The sequence below is a fragment of the Notechis scutatus genome, chromosome 5, assembly GCF_049901735.1.
Source record: "Notechis scutatus isolate UNSWTSFEM ecotype Mainland chromosome 5, rNotScu1.2, whole genome shotgun sequence".
Taxonomy (NCBI): Eukaryota; Metazoa; Chordata; class Lepidosauria; order Squamata; family Elapidae; genus Notechis; species Notechis scutatus.
Window position 1 is genome coordinate 7,107,642 of NC_142013.1, and position 15,089 is coordinate 7,122,730.

Genomic DNA, 15,089 nt, shown 5'->3' on the forward strand with positions numbered 1-15,089 from the left:
TAAGAATCTCCAAATACAAACTCAGGCAGGATACTGGAATGTCCACGAGGAATGTCCACGCAAGTTTCAAAACGTCTTTGCTTCCTGCAAAGAAGGTTTGTTTCACAGCTGGCTTTTATCTTCTTGAAGGGGCCATTACCTTGCAGCCTTACTCCGGAGTCACCTGTGCTGCTGCAGCTGCTCCTTCCTTCGAGCAGCCCTGCGCGCATGCGCACTTGGCACAGGCTCCTCGGGAACCTCCTCATCGCTGCTGCCAGCCCCCACAATCTCTGAAGGCAGCAGCCCACTCCCTGGTGGTCCTGGCCCCTCATCTGAGTCCTCGCTCTCCTCAGCCATCCGCACCTGCTGCCGGCTAACCGCAACGTTTAACAACTGCCTCGATTCCCTTCGCAAACCGCGGCAAGAAATGTTGTGAAATGGGACAAACCCCACTTTCTACAAATTTCGTAACTTAGCAACATACATTTTGGGCTCAATTGCGGCCCTATGTTGAGGACGACCTGCAAAGCAGTTATCTGAAAAGCTCCATCTCATCTTATCCTCGATGAAATAAAACCCACAAAATTTAATGGCACATAACCCAAATAAGTTCAAGAAGGCACGTAGCTTTTTATGCAGGGGTGGGCTTGGGTTCGGGAGAGACCCCTAGCTAAGATTCTGTGCAGTTCAGAGAACCCCCAAATCCCACTCCTGGCTGGTTCCGCTCACCTCTCCCCTCCCCTCCCCGAAGTCCCCACGTGGCCCGTTTTGGATAAGTGCAGGGCGCACATGGAGGCTCGGGGAGGGGGAAAAACGGGCTTCCCAGAAGTTCGGGAAGGCCCGAAATGGGCCCTGTGGTGAGGTGGGATACATAACAAACACACTCGCAGAAAACAGGCGAAGCCCCTTTTATTCTTTCTCTTTGTTTCCAAGCTCCAAATATCCTTGACGTAAGACAAAAAACTCCCACACAAACAGTTACAAGAAGAAGGGAAAAAGCAACACAAACCAGGCAAGATAAGGGCTGGAGGACGTCCACAAATAACACACACTGGGAAGGATGCCAAACTCAAGAGAGGAACCATAAACTAGAGATATTTCCACGCTTTGTTTCCAGCACTTGCCAGTACACATGTCCGTCCTCTTATCCAGTTGTCACAGCTGCAGCCCATGAAGAGGATCAAGGCCCTCTCCTCCCCAGTAGACCACCTCTCTCCCTTATCCTCTCCCCCCTGCGTGCCCTAGGATGAAGAGGGGATGGGCCTGGGTCTTCCTCTGAATGCCCATCCGGCCTGTGCCCTTCCCCAGTTTCCTCCACAACCACCGGAGCCACACTTCCACTCCCTGTCGGCTGTTCTTCCTCTCCCTCAGAGTCAGTCTCCACCACGGTCATGGCAGGCCCGTTCCCAGCTTCCAGATACCCTCCGGAGCCTGGAGAGGCTGTTTTTACCTTTCCGGAGGCTCGAGGAAACTGTGGTGTAAGAGGCCGACTAGGCCACACATCATGGCCGTGCCCACCCAGCAACCAGGCAGAGAACCCTTGGCTACAATTTTTGAAGCCTACCCCTGTTTCTATGTCAATAATATAACACAATACTATCCTTAAGGACTAAGAAAGAGGATGGAGTTAACTAAAGGAAAGCAGCCTGCAAGACTGCAAAAGCAGAAACAGCATTAAGCAAGTCCACCAACAACATCTGTTCCATTATGTTTGGATCTGACACTCCAAACACACCCTTTCCCCTAAAGTCTTCGCATACTTTTCTCGTATTCACATTTTGTCAACTTGTCAAGGAAGTCTTCCCAATGCAGTTTGGAAGCCACGTTTCCCAAATTTTGGCCCTTTAGCCAGGAGGGGGAAATAAAAATAAAAATAAAAAAATAAAAATCCAAGCACAATAAGGGGGGAAAAAAAATAATAATTCTAGGGAAGACTCAGGACTGGGGCTTTATTGTTCTTCTTTAAAGAAAATGAGGGAGGAAATGAAATATCATATCAACCGAATATCAAGTTGCGTGTAACGCCTGATTAGCCATCCTGGCAGCGTTTACAAATTTGGGGAACTGAAAGAAAAGGGGATGTCATTGTTCAGGCAGCTCTTGGGTCGTACAATCACACACACACGCACACACACACACACGCACACACGAGAAGTTTGCCAAGGGACAAAACAATGTCGGTTACACAAGGGAAGAATGCAAATAAATTTCAGCGGTCATAACAAGAAACAGCAGCTGGGAGAGATCTGGCATTGGCGGCACATGGAGTCAATTCCAGATATCCCCACACAGCCAAGGAATCAGCTCAGGAAACCGAGACCAACAATCCCACAAACTGCAGATTACACAACACTCTGCTGTCCTCTGCATTTCTTCTCCCGAGTAAAAGCCCCCCCCCCCCCCCCCCCCCCCCCCCTTCCTTCCCCCCCCCCCCCCCCCCCCCCCCCCCCCCCCCCCCCCCCCCCCCCCCCCCCCCCCCCCCCCCCCCCCCCCCCCCCCCCCCCCCCCCCCCCCCCCCCCCCTTCCTTCCTAACAGACTTATATATTGCTCCTCAATGCTTTCCAGCCCTCTCTAAGCAATTTACAGAGTCAGCATATTGCCCCCCCCCCAAACAATCTGGGTCCTCATTTTACCCATCTCCGAAGGATAGAGTCTGAATCAACCTTGAGCTGGTCTACATTGAACTCCAGACTGTGGGCAGAGTTTGTTTGCAAATAGTGCATTATAACCACTGCGGCACCATGGAAGGAAGGAAGGAAGGAAGGAAGGAAGGAAGGAAGGAAGGAAGGAAGGATGGATGGATGGATGGATGGATGGAAGAATAGCAATCACATTTAGACTTATATACCACTTCACAGTGCTTTACAGGCCTCTCTAAAGCAGTTTACAGAATCAGCATATTTGCCCCCTACAATCTGGGTCCTCATTTTACCGACCTCGGAAGGATGGAAGGCTGAGTCAACTCTGAGCTCCACCAGAATCGAACTGATAACAGTTGGCAGACTTAGCCTGGAATAGTGCATTCTAACTATTGTGCATCATGGATGGAAGGAAGGAAGGATGGATGGAATGGATGGAAGGATAGATGGATGGAAGGAAGGTCAATAGTACTTAGACTTATATACTGCTTTATAGTGCTTTACAGCCCTCTCCAAGCGGCTTAAGGAGTCAGCCTATTGCCCCCAACAATCTGGGTCCTCATTTTACCCACCTTGGAAGGACGGAAGGCTGAGTCAACCTTGAGCCTGGTGAGATTTGAACTGCCAAATTGCAGTAGGAGTAGCTTGCAGTACTGCACTCTAACCACTGCGCTCTAATCCTCAACTTATGACCACAATTGATCCCACAATTTCTCTAGCTAAATAAGACAGTTGTTTTGCACAAGTATGGAAAACTCTTAATATTCCTAACAAAGAATTATTATTACAAAAAATAATGGAAAGTGCTGGAATGAATTTGTTAATACTGAAACTGAAAGAAGACTCTGAATATTTCTTAATTTGGAATTAATGGTATGATTGGGTGACAAATAGAAATAAGATAGGAAATTAACCTGTAAGACGCCTCAAGAAAGTAACCTGTAAATATGTAGAATATATAAGAGTATAAGAATAATAATTATAAAATCATTCATCAATATTAGATAAGTGTAAATATGTGTTAAGATAGATAAGAACCTGTATAGATGCCAAAAAATGCTGTTGAAACCATGATGTTTTATGTTGTAATAATGGAAATGCAATAAAAATAAATTTTAAAAAAAGACAGTTGTTGAATGGATTCTGCCTCATTTTGTGACTTTCCTTGCCACAATTGTTAAGTGAACCACTGCAGTTGTTAAATTAGTAATGCAGTTGTTAAGTGGATCGGGCTTCCCCCATTGACTTTGATTGTCAGGTCACCAAAGGGGATACTGTAACTGTCATAAATATGAACCACTGGCCAAGCATCCAAATTTTGATCAAGTGACCATAGGTTGGGGGAGGGCTGCAATATTTGTAATTGTGAGAAACGGTCATGTCACTTTTTTCAGTGTCGTCCTAAGTTCGAATGGCCACTAAGTGAATTGCTATAAGTCGAGGACTTACGTGTAACAGGAAGTGAGGGATGGAAACTAATCAAGGAGAGAAGCAACTTAGAACTAAGGAGAAATTTCCTCACAGTGAGGGCAATTAACCAGTGGAACAACTTGCCACCAGAAGTTGTGCGTGCTCCAACACTGGAGGGTTTTTAAAATAAATAAAATAACAAGAGTTGGAAGGGACCTTGAAGGCCTTATAGTCCAACCCCTGCCCTGTACCATTAAGAAGAGATTGGACAGCCTTTTGCCTGGTCCCTTCCAACTCTTGTTATTCTGTATTTTGTTCTTCCAGAGAGTGTTTTCACTTGAGGCTTGAATTCCATAGGAAGATACGGGGCAGAAGGCAGGTTAATATAAGCCTCTGCTTGCCCCATTCTAATTCTTGCTGAATCATTCCCTCCCTTCCTTTCGAAGTAATTATGGGACCTCCGAGCTTCCGGGGCGTTGATCCTAAAGAAAATATAACAAAAATAAAATAAAATAAAAAGCTTTTCACTGGTTCCCAATGAAACAGATTCCAACTTTGGCTTCTCACCAGAATGGACTTCCCTGGAAGGATGAAAAGCCGCAGTGTTTTTAGCCCAAAGAATGAAAGGAACTTGCCCGACCAACTTTCTAATTTTTTCCTCTCTCTTTATTAAAGTACCAGCTCTTATACTCATACTTCGCTACGAAACTATGTGGTCGGGCTTAAGATTTTGGGGAGGAAAATAACGGGGGGGAGGAATTGTGCCTCTGCCTACCAGCATCCATCGGTATTCATCTGGCTAGCGTCCTGTCAGTGTGAGAGAGAGTTGAGGGCTGTTTGGAAACTGAAACATGGCAACTGAAACAGTATTTGCTGTGTAAGCAAGAAGGAAACAGCTTAGCTCAACTGTTCTGTACTAAAGCTGCTTGGTGCTGTGAAACTAAAACTGGAACTCCTCTGCTTGTGTTTTGCATTTGGAACAGATTTCTTTTCAGGTGGGGAGGGGGTGTAGAACTCCTTAACATCAGAGCGTGTTAATAGTAATAATATAGGAAATAATCTAAATGCTATGATGGTCATTTCGAAAAACCTTTTCTTAGTGAGCACCTAGAAGCCGAGAGGAACATACGTGCCAAATTTTAAGTTTGTAGGCTTTACGGTTCTGGAGATTTTGTGATGATGTGTGAATGGTATTTCACTTTTAGATAGATAGATATAAAAAGAACATAGAGTTTTGTTTTAAGAGGCAAAGGTTTGGCAAAAGTTTCTACCCGGGGATCAGACATTTTGGGAGAAGAATCCTGAAAGCTGGATTAGAACAAAGTAAGGAACACGGACCCATCTCCCTTGGTATGGTCTCTGCCAGCACTTCTCGGCCTCGGAGACTTCAACTCCCAGAATTCCTCAGCCGACTGGGGGATTCTGGGAGTTGAAGTCCACATATAATTCAAAGTTGCTGAGGTGAGGAAATAACCGGCCTACATTGTCATCTTGCTTGGTATGGTCTATAGAGGTGGTCCTCGACTTATGACCACAATGGGAACCAGAATTTCCATTGCTAAACAAGGCGGTTGTTAAGTGAATCCTGGCAGATTTTACCATCTTCTTTGCCATGGTTGTTAAGTGAATCATGTGGTTGTTAATTGAATCATGTGTTTAAGTGAACCATATGGTTAATTGCCATGTGGCTACTAACTGAATCACGTTGACATGTAGTTACTAACTGAATCATGTGGTTGTTAAGTGAATCATATGGTTAATTGAAATGTGGTTGCTAATTGAATCATGTCGTTAAGTGAATCATGTGGTTGTTAAGTGAATTGTGTGGTTGTTAAGTGAAACCGGCTTCCCCCATTGAATTCATTCGCCAGAAACCAGCAGCAATGATGATCATAGGAGCCACACAGGATGTTGCAACCATCCTAAATACATGCCGGCTGCCAAGGCCCGAATGTTGATCATGTGACTATGTGACAGTCATAAATATGAGGACCAGCTATATGTCGCTTTTTTCCAGCACCTTTGTAACAATGAATGGCCACTAAACAAATGTGGTTGTTAAGTCAAGGGCTCCCTGTACAAAGAGTGGGCAGGATCTTAATTAGGGTTTATTTTGGGGGTAGGGCTTTTAGTGGGCTGCAGAAGAAATGAGCCGGCATGGCAGGTGTTGGGGTGTGCGAGGCCTGGCTACAACTGTCCAAAGGTATGTAGTAGGACAGCTCCACCTTCCCATCCTCACCCTAGCTTAATTTTTACCTGTGCACTCTGGAGTGGGCAGGATCTTAATCAGGGCTTAGTTTGGGGATAGGGCTTATATTGGGCACACGTGTAAAAATCAAGCTAGGACTTACTTTCAGGGTAGGCCTTATTTTTGGGAAAACAGGATAACCATTGGTAAAACAAATCCCACATTAAAAATTATCCTGTTTCTTCCTTCTCCTTTATTCTGAGTGTTAATCTATCCATCTCTGCACATTCTAGTTTTTTTTTTAAATTACACTTTCATCTGTAGGGATCTCTTCGTTTTTCCATTATTGTGCAAAAGCAATTCTCGCTGCTGTTAACACATGTAAAATTAAGTATGTGCTCCCTTTATCCTGCTTTTCTGATAAAATACCAATAAGTTCTGGTATGATTTCAACTGCCACCTCATTCCTCAGGAGAGAAAGAAAACAGAAAAAAAAGAGAGAATTCTGATGTCTGAAAACTAATATTTCTCAATGTTGGCAACTTTTGAGATGTACGGACTTCAACTCCCAGCATCCTTTAGCCATGTATCTGCAGTCCACATACCCTAAAGTTGTTCAGGTTGAAAAATACTGGTCTTAATAGACTAGTTTTATAATCTGGGAAAACCTGTCCCTTAAAATACATCCTTTTGTTTCCTAAAATCCAGCCCGATCCTAAAAGACAGGTGTAATGTCAGGATTGCTGAGTGCCACAAAGGCATCAAGACCTCACTGTGGAAACACTGCAATATTTTGAAGTTGTGGTGAATTCAAAGCAATTCCTTGCAACTAAACAAAGAACAATCACAACTGCCAGCTTTGGAAGAAAAAAACAACCCTCTATTTCAAACAGACTGAAAAGATCCACTGAGAACTTCCTCAGGCCATTTTTTAACAAGTCAAGATTATTCTGTTCTTCGCTCTGTTAATGTTAACTCAGCAAAGCCTGTTTGTCTCTTTCAAAGTCACAGTTTTAAGCTGGTGGCCAACTGCATTGCACATCCTTTTACCAAAAAAAATAAAGGACCCACCCACTGTTACCCAGCAAATCTCCTTCAGTCCCCATTTATTACTTGACTCAGGATCAACTGGAAACTAAGCAAAATGGGAAGGTCAGAGAAGAATATTTGCAAAAATGAAAGGGAGGGGGGGAAAGGGGGAGTTTTCTGATCATTCTTCAAACATCTGCAAAGCCAGCTCCTTCTCAGAAATATTTTAATTTCCTCTGTTCATGGCGACCTTTTTAACCTACTTAAAGTAGAAAGGCACCTTTCCAAGTCGATCTTTTTACGTTCAAGAGCCAATCCTACGTTATTTGCAGGAGTCTCTTTATGGGCAAACTCTCCCTTACAATTGTAAGCTCTTACAGACACTCAGCTCTGTGAGGTTGGTTGGGCATGTATGGGTAGAGATCAAAGACAAGCCCACCCTAAAAAAAGCCAGTTCTTTTAAAGATCCCCTGAACTTGCTGAGGTTTACTCCAGAGTAGATAAAACTCACAACATGGAGCTGCTAAAGAAGCTGATTTAAAACAAAAACAAGGCAGAAAAACCCTTTTACATGTCTGTCACCTTTAAAAAAGGACAGAAGGGAAAAAAATAGTAATCTTTGCATTTAGGAAGCCTTTTTTTCTGACATCAAAGCAACAAACAATAAAAGGATGGAGAAAGAACCAGGAGCCGGTTTTATAAGGTGTCATAAATTCACACCCATTTATCTCCCCCACCGTGTCATTTTCTCTCTCCCTTTGCCACCCACTCCTCATCTCCCCACCCCAGCAACGCACAATCGAAAACCCGTCACCCGTTCCTCCAGGGGCCCCAGAGGCTCCCACCTCAACATCTGTAAAGAGAAGAGAAAGCGGGAGGGAGTGGAGATGCGTTTTCTGATGCATTTGGAAGGAGGGAGGAAGGAAAAGAGGGAGGGAAGGAGGGAAGGAAGGAGAGGAAAGAGGAAGGGAGGGAGAAGAAGAGAGGGAGGAAGGGAGGAAAGGAGGGAGGAAAAGAGAGGAAAGAGGGAGGAAGGAGGAAGGGAGAAAGAGTAGCAAGGAAGGAAGACAGGGAGGAAAGGAAGGAGAGGAAGGGGGAGAGAGAGGATAGCAGCAAGGACAGAGAGGGAGGGAGGGAGGAAAGGAAGGGAGAAGGGAGGAAGGAAGGAAGGAAGGAAGGAAGGAAGGAAGGAAGATACCTCGATCCTTGGATAAACTCCCAGACTAAGAAGCTCAGAAAGGGGCACTGCTCTCAAATCCTAAGAAAGGCCAGGGAGGCCAATCCCAAATAACCCTACCAATTTTCCATCTTTGGGGCGATGCTGCGTCTCCTTTCTTCCTCCCCCCCATCACCCCCCCAAAAAGGAGAGAAACCCACAGGAGACAAAAGCGTCCCCTGTTGCGACGCCAAAGCAGAAGCTTAGGCTCCTTCGCAGCTCAAGCTGATTTTTTTAAATTTAAATTTAAAAAACAGAAAGGCGAGCCAGCAAAGACAGAGAGCAGTATATAAAATATATAAATATAAATGTATATACAGAAAGTAAAGCGATGCGACTCACCTGGTTGGGGACTGCCGCTCCCTCTGCTCCTTTTGCCAAAGAATAGGAAAACGGAGAGGCGGGGGAAAAGCCAGCTTTGAAAGCAAAGTCACTGGGACATTTGGGTTTGCAAAAAGCTTGCAGCTTCCTTGAAGGATGCAAAATCTGGGTTGGAAATTGGGGCTTTTTTTTTTTTTTTGCTCCCTTTTTTTTTTTTTTTTTTGGTCTCTGCCCCTACCCACCCACCCCCCTTTCTCTTTCCCCTCCCCACAACTCACCCACTCCCGCCCCCTTTCGCTGGGGAGTTTCGTCCCTGCCCTGCAAGCAGCAGGAGCCGGGGAGAAGGCGGCCCCGGGCTGGGCTATCTATATACGGCACAATGAATTGCAGCGCAAAGGAAGAGAGCTCCGCCCTCTTCGCCCGCTTTGCCATTACATCATCCTTCTGAACGTTCGGAGGAGGGGGTGGGAAGAGAAAGGGCGAGATCGGGGGCTTTTCATTGGCTGCCTTTCGGACAGCCGCGCGGCGTTGTGGGAAAGGGAGTTCTCAGGCGCGGCCCGAAAGGCAAGCCGATTAGCGTTCCTTGAGCGCAGCGTGAACTACAGCGTCCGTCAAGCTCCGCGCCGCGCAGCCGCAAAGTGGGGGAAGGGAGGGAGAAATCAACCACAGAGACGTCCGACGGAGAGAGAGGCTTCTTGCTCCGAGAAGGCGAGCCCGCTCGCCGAGCGGCCATATTAGCCCGAGTCGTGGCGGAGGGCGGCGGTACGTTAAGTCAACTTCGCGGGTTGGGGAGATCCCCCTCCCCTTGAAAAGCGGCGGAGGAGAGGCCGTCGGGAGCCGCGCTTCGTAGGTCGGTGTAAGAAGGAAAAGGGGGTGGGTCGTAATAACGGGCTTTTCCCCCCAAGGAGGAGGGGGGAGGGAAAGCGCTCTTGGCCTCCCGGCGGCAGGTCTAAGGGCCAAAACTGTTCAGTCGCGTTTCGTAAGAGCTGCTCTCTGCACCCCCCCTCCCCTTTGCAAAAAGAGGCGCGCGCGCGGGGTTGGGAAAAGGGCTGGCGCGTTGCTATGACAGCCTGCGGCGGGACCCGGATGTGGGTCTCCCCTGCAGCTCGTTCTTTTTTTTAAGAGAAATTCCCCGCGCGGCTATCGGTCGAACGTGTTAGCCTAGCGGTTTCCGCTCGCGCTTTGCAGTTCGAAAGGTTGCGCGTTCGAGTCCCGCCGCTTGACAAGCTCCTCACAGGGCTTCTCTCTTAAGGAAAGGAGCTGTGGATGATGGGATCTGGAGCACCGCTTCTGTAGCGGTTGACATGCCTAAAAGCGAGGGCAGGGTGGAGTGGAGCAACTTTTTCCTATTTCTGAGCCTACCTCTCTGGGTGGTTGTGATAAAAGAGCTTGCTGCAAAAAAAACGTGAGGGGGCCCTTCAAAGAATAAAAATTTAAAAATATTTATTTTTGATGGCTCATCTTGCAGCTGCAATTCATAGCATGCAGCTAGTGTCCTCGGTTTAGTGACCGAAGTTACAGTGGAGCTGAAAAAAAGAAACCTGTGACTGTATTTCACACTTAATGACCGTTGCAACATCATACGATGAAAATCAGGACAACTTGGCAATTGGTTTATATTTACGACGATCGCCATATCCCGGGGGTCACATATGATCCCCTTTTTGTGACCTTCTGGCAAGCAACATCAATGGGGAGGCCAGATTTTACTTAACAACCGCATGGCTCACTTAATGACTGCGGTGATTCGGTTAACCACTGTGGGGGGGAAAGGTTGTAAAGTGGGACAAAACTTATTTAACAACTGTCTCGATGTTAAAACTGCAGGGATTCACTTAATATGGCAAGAAGGCCACGTAAAGTGAGACAAAACTCACTGTCGCTTAGCCACAGAAATTTTGGGCTCGTTTGTTGGTCATAAGTCAAGGACTTTCAGTAAAGCTCAACAATAACGATATTAATAGCAACCAGGGTAATCTAATCCGGTTTTATCATAATCCCCATATAGGAAAAAAAAATCATTGATGGGCTCCTGGGGGAACATGCAGGTTTTTGTGGCTTTATTTTGCATTTATTTTATTTGTAATCAATTTATAAATAAAGTGATCCATTTATACAGCCACTTCTCTCAACCAGACCTGGGAAAGGCCAGCAAGACCCAAACTGTCCTCAATAACTTTTTAAGTTAACTATCATGAGAACGTCCCACAAAAAAAGCATTGCATTTAATCAAGGCCAAGCTTGGAATGAATAAGAAAAGCAACAGGACTAGCGAAATGCTTTGGATTTGGCAGGGATTAAAATAAATCAAGATGGATTTTTAATTGTCTGTCGAGGAAGATAGGGAGTGGGAAGTCAGGGGCTCATCTGTGTTTCCTGAATGAAATTCTTATAAAACTTCATGAGGTTTTTTTACTTGCTTACAGGATTATGATCTTATTATGGCACGAGGTTACTGGTAATCCTTGACATATGATCTATTGTATGGTGACAGTTCGAAGTTACAGTGGATCTCTTCAGAGGTACTTCCAACCCGGTTCTGACAACCAGACTCCCACCTGTGGTCATATGAACAGATAGTTGGGCATTTGGCAATTGGCCTGCATTTATGGCCATTTAAAGCTTTTTGTGTGTGTGTGTGTGTGTGTGTGTGATCACCTGATTGTGTTTCACATTATGATCATTTTGCCAAAAGACAGCATTTATTTCCAGCTTTCAACAAAACTAGCCCATAGCGGACCATTGGTTCGCTTAATATCCACGGTGTTTGCTTTACAACTGCTGCAAAAAATGTGGTAAAATGAGATTGGTAGGTGGGTGTTCTGACCCAGGCTTAGCAGAACCAAGAAACAGACTCCTTGGCCCGAAAAAAACCCCTCTTTATTTACTTACTGTGAATTCATGGCATTCACACACAGAAAAGTCCCGGCAATAATCCTTCCAAGGGTTAATTATAAGAAGAGACCTTTATTGCTCCTTGGATAATTGCCAGGCCGAGAGCTTCCAGTCACAAAGCTGTACATTAATTCCTGGCAAGGAGTCTCTGAGGCACGAACCACATGAGCAAATTTTCATCATAATAAGCGAACTCATTGTCTCCTGCAACCACCACTCCCCTTTTGCTTCTATTTATTCCCCAGGGAGGGGCCATTCAGCAACCCTGTGTGCCCTTCCTCCCGAGTCACCCCTATTCCTCAGTTGTTCTCTGCTGACAGCTCTGCGCATACGCGCATCTGGAACAGGCTCCAGCTGTTCTTCCCCACTTATCTCCGATGCCATAGGCAGGCAGCTGATAACTGTCAGATGACCCTGCCCTATTTCTGCTTCCAACACAGAGCCTTCCCCAGACTCCAGGACTGGCCCTACTTCCTCCCCAACCTCCTCATTGTCCAAGTTTGCTGCCGGCTGGCAGCCCACAATAGTGGGGCGGCCTCTTTCATGAGCATCATAATTTATGAATGTGATGGGGAAGGATCCATGACGGTCACATCTCGAGGTTTAACCACTTGGGGGGCCAATTGCAGCTTTTGGTGATCATTATGTCACTTGATTGGGAGAGGAATATAAGCAGGATATCAAGCAACTTTTCTTGGAAGAAACTCCATTCTAGATTTTGCGAAGATATTTGAACAGGACTAGGAAAAAGATTAACAACAGCCTTCTCGTAGATTTTTTTTTTCAAATTCCCAGCCAGGATCCAGGAACCTTGGGGCTGTGGCTGGAAATAATAATTAAAAAAAAATTACGAGAAGGCTGCTGTTAAACTTTTTCCTAGTCTTGCACCAATGTCTTTGTAAAACCTACCCTGTTTCCCTGAAAATAAGACCTAGCTGGGAAATAAGACCTAGCTTGATTTTTCAGGATGTTTGTAATATAAGCCCTATCCCGAAAATAAGCCCCAGTTAAGATTGACAGCCAGATGGATGCATTTAGAACTGTATTTCCCCCAAAATAAGACCTAACCAGAAAATAAGACCTAATGCAACTTTTGGAGCAAAAATTAATATAAGACCCAGTCTTATTTTTGGGGAAACACTGTAGAATGGAGCTTATTCCAAGGAAAGTTTACTAAATATTGACAAACTATTTAATACTTTCTTAACAAATATTTAAATGTTTACCTAGAAGTCCCCAATGACTAGGACTTATACGCTGAAAGGTAAGTGGCAACTCTCAAAATACCGTATGTTGCATTTTTATTCAGACTGCAATCCTTTGGATTACCTAGAATGTTTTTACATAATATTCTATTTTTTAAAAAAATTTACATAATTTTTAATATGCATGTCGTTTTTACATTTTCCCTTGCAGGGTGTTCAACATTTTGGAGATTACCAAAGAGGGTTTTTTTTAATATATATATATATATATTTCTTCTTTTGAGTCATTAAGCTTGCTGAAATCCTTATACTAAACAAGATAGGTAATTCTCCAGGTTATATGGGAAAGATAAAGATTGCTCTTCTGCTTGAAGGATAAAGGGGCGGGGGGAGAGTTGTAGATTCCTAAAATTGTAAAGTATAAGCTTTGATTTTAATTGGAGCCTTCCTAAGATGGAATGTGGTGAGATAAACCCTGGATCGATTCTATCCAATGTGGCTTTTCCTGATATTTTGAAGGCACCTCCTGAATCACAGTCAATATTAATGAAGCTGTAGGAATACCATAGCTATTTTCCTTGTTGTTGGGGCCAGTCAGCAGGCTCTCTGAAGGCATCCCCCGTGCCTCTTTGCAACACTGAATGTGGAACTAGGGCAAGATTCCTCTTACAGAGGGGTCCTCAACTTACAACCGGTTGCTTAGCTACACCGTTTAAAGTTACGACCTTCCTCCACCCCGTGCAATCACCCTGGCCTGGTGCTTTGCAACTCGGCCCTATTGATGGCCATGGCGGTCACCTAATCACATTTTACGACTTTTTTTTTGAAACTGAAAAGGTGACCCTTCTGGCTTTCAACAAAACTGCTCCCACGGCGAAGAGTTGGTTCACTTAACAGCCTCAAAACAAGGTGGTCAAATCAGGTTGGACGTGCAACTGATCCATTTTGCAACTATCCCAGGCAGGCTGCCTTTCAGTCATAACTCAAGGACAGCCCACCTCTTCTAATTTTGTGGGCCGAGCCAACGATTCGAACTTTTGCAATCTCCTGGTCCTTTATCCTAAAATAACCTATGCCAAATGTTATTCTACCCAGCACAGCATAGTTAAAAAAAACCCAAATAATCTCATAGTTAAGAACTCTTGTTTCCTAGAAAGCTCCCTTCTGGAGTAAATACAGGTAGCCCTTGACTTACAACCGTTCATTTACTGACCATTCAGAGTTACAATGGCACTAAAATTGTCAACCGCCTTGAGTCGCCATGTAGAGTAGACTGCAATACAAATCAAATGTGACTTACGACCGTTTTTCACAGTTATGACCTTTACAGCAGCCCCATGATGAAAATTCAGACCTTTGGCAACTGACTTCTATTTACGACAGTTGCTATGTCCCCGGGATCATGTGATACTCTTTCGCGACCTTCGGACGAGCAAGACCAATGGGGAAGCCAGATTCACTTAACGACCAGGTTACTAACTTATGAACTGCAGTGGTTCACTTAACCGTGGCAAGAAAGGTGGTAACATGGGGCAAATGCCTCACTTAACAAATGCCTCACTTAACGACAGAAATGTGGCCGTAAATACCTGTAGCCTCTCTTTTTTTTCTTCCGGAAAATTGACTGAATATTGGCGCCTTTCCAAGACCTTTCTAAGTCTGTTTTTCCACACTGTAATCCAATGCTACACTGGCTCCAAATTCGGGAGCGCCAATTCTAGCGTATCTGGAAGGATGCCAGATTAGGAGAAGCCGCTTCACACCTTGTGCAAGTATTTAAACAATGCTTTTTGTGGGTTTTCTTTGGCTTCAAGTTAGGCAGAGATGAGAGGATTTTCTCTGGCTTGGTGTGTGTGAAGCAGAGTGATCCTTAAACTGACCTCATTAAGGTGAAATTCCTCCAAAGACGCTTGAAATCTTTTGTGTTTCTTCCAGGTCAATTTGGGAAGGTGAAAGGTAAATTCATACTGAAAAAAAACAAGATGGGGATGTGCTCCATCTTTCATACCAGTGTTTCTCCATCTTAGCAAATTTTAAGATGTGTGGACTTCAACTCCCAGGATTCCCCAGCCAGCCATGAATTCTGGGAATTGAAGTCCATGTGTCTTAAAAGTTGCTCAAGTGGAGAAACACAGGTTATCCCATGCACTTTTTAAAAATTAGCAATAGCAATAACAGATTTATATACTGCTTCACGGTGCTTTAT

The 15,089-nt window shown here is 44.9% G+C and overlaps 1 protein-coding gene across 3 annotated transcripts in view; it reads right to left on the reverse strand.

The window, feature by feature from the left end:
- Positions 1 to 9,169, reverse strand: part of RAB30 (RAB30, member RAS oncogene family) — a 35,655-nt gene extending 26,486 nt beyond the window's left edge. The window contains exon 1 of one of the 3 annotated variants that reach the window (XM_087966089.1): positions 9,062 to 9,169. The gene's annotated coding sequence lies outside the window, so the exon portion shown is untranslated. Of the gene's footprint in view, positions 1 to 8,804 lie in introns of all 3 variants that reach the window. The other 2 variants (XM_026680503.2, XM_087966090.1) reach the window with 2 other exon arrangements.
- Between the last annotated feature and the right edge of the window lie 5,920 nt (positions 9,170 to 15,089).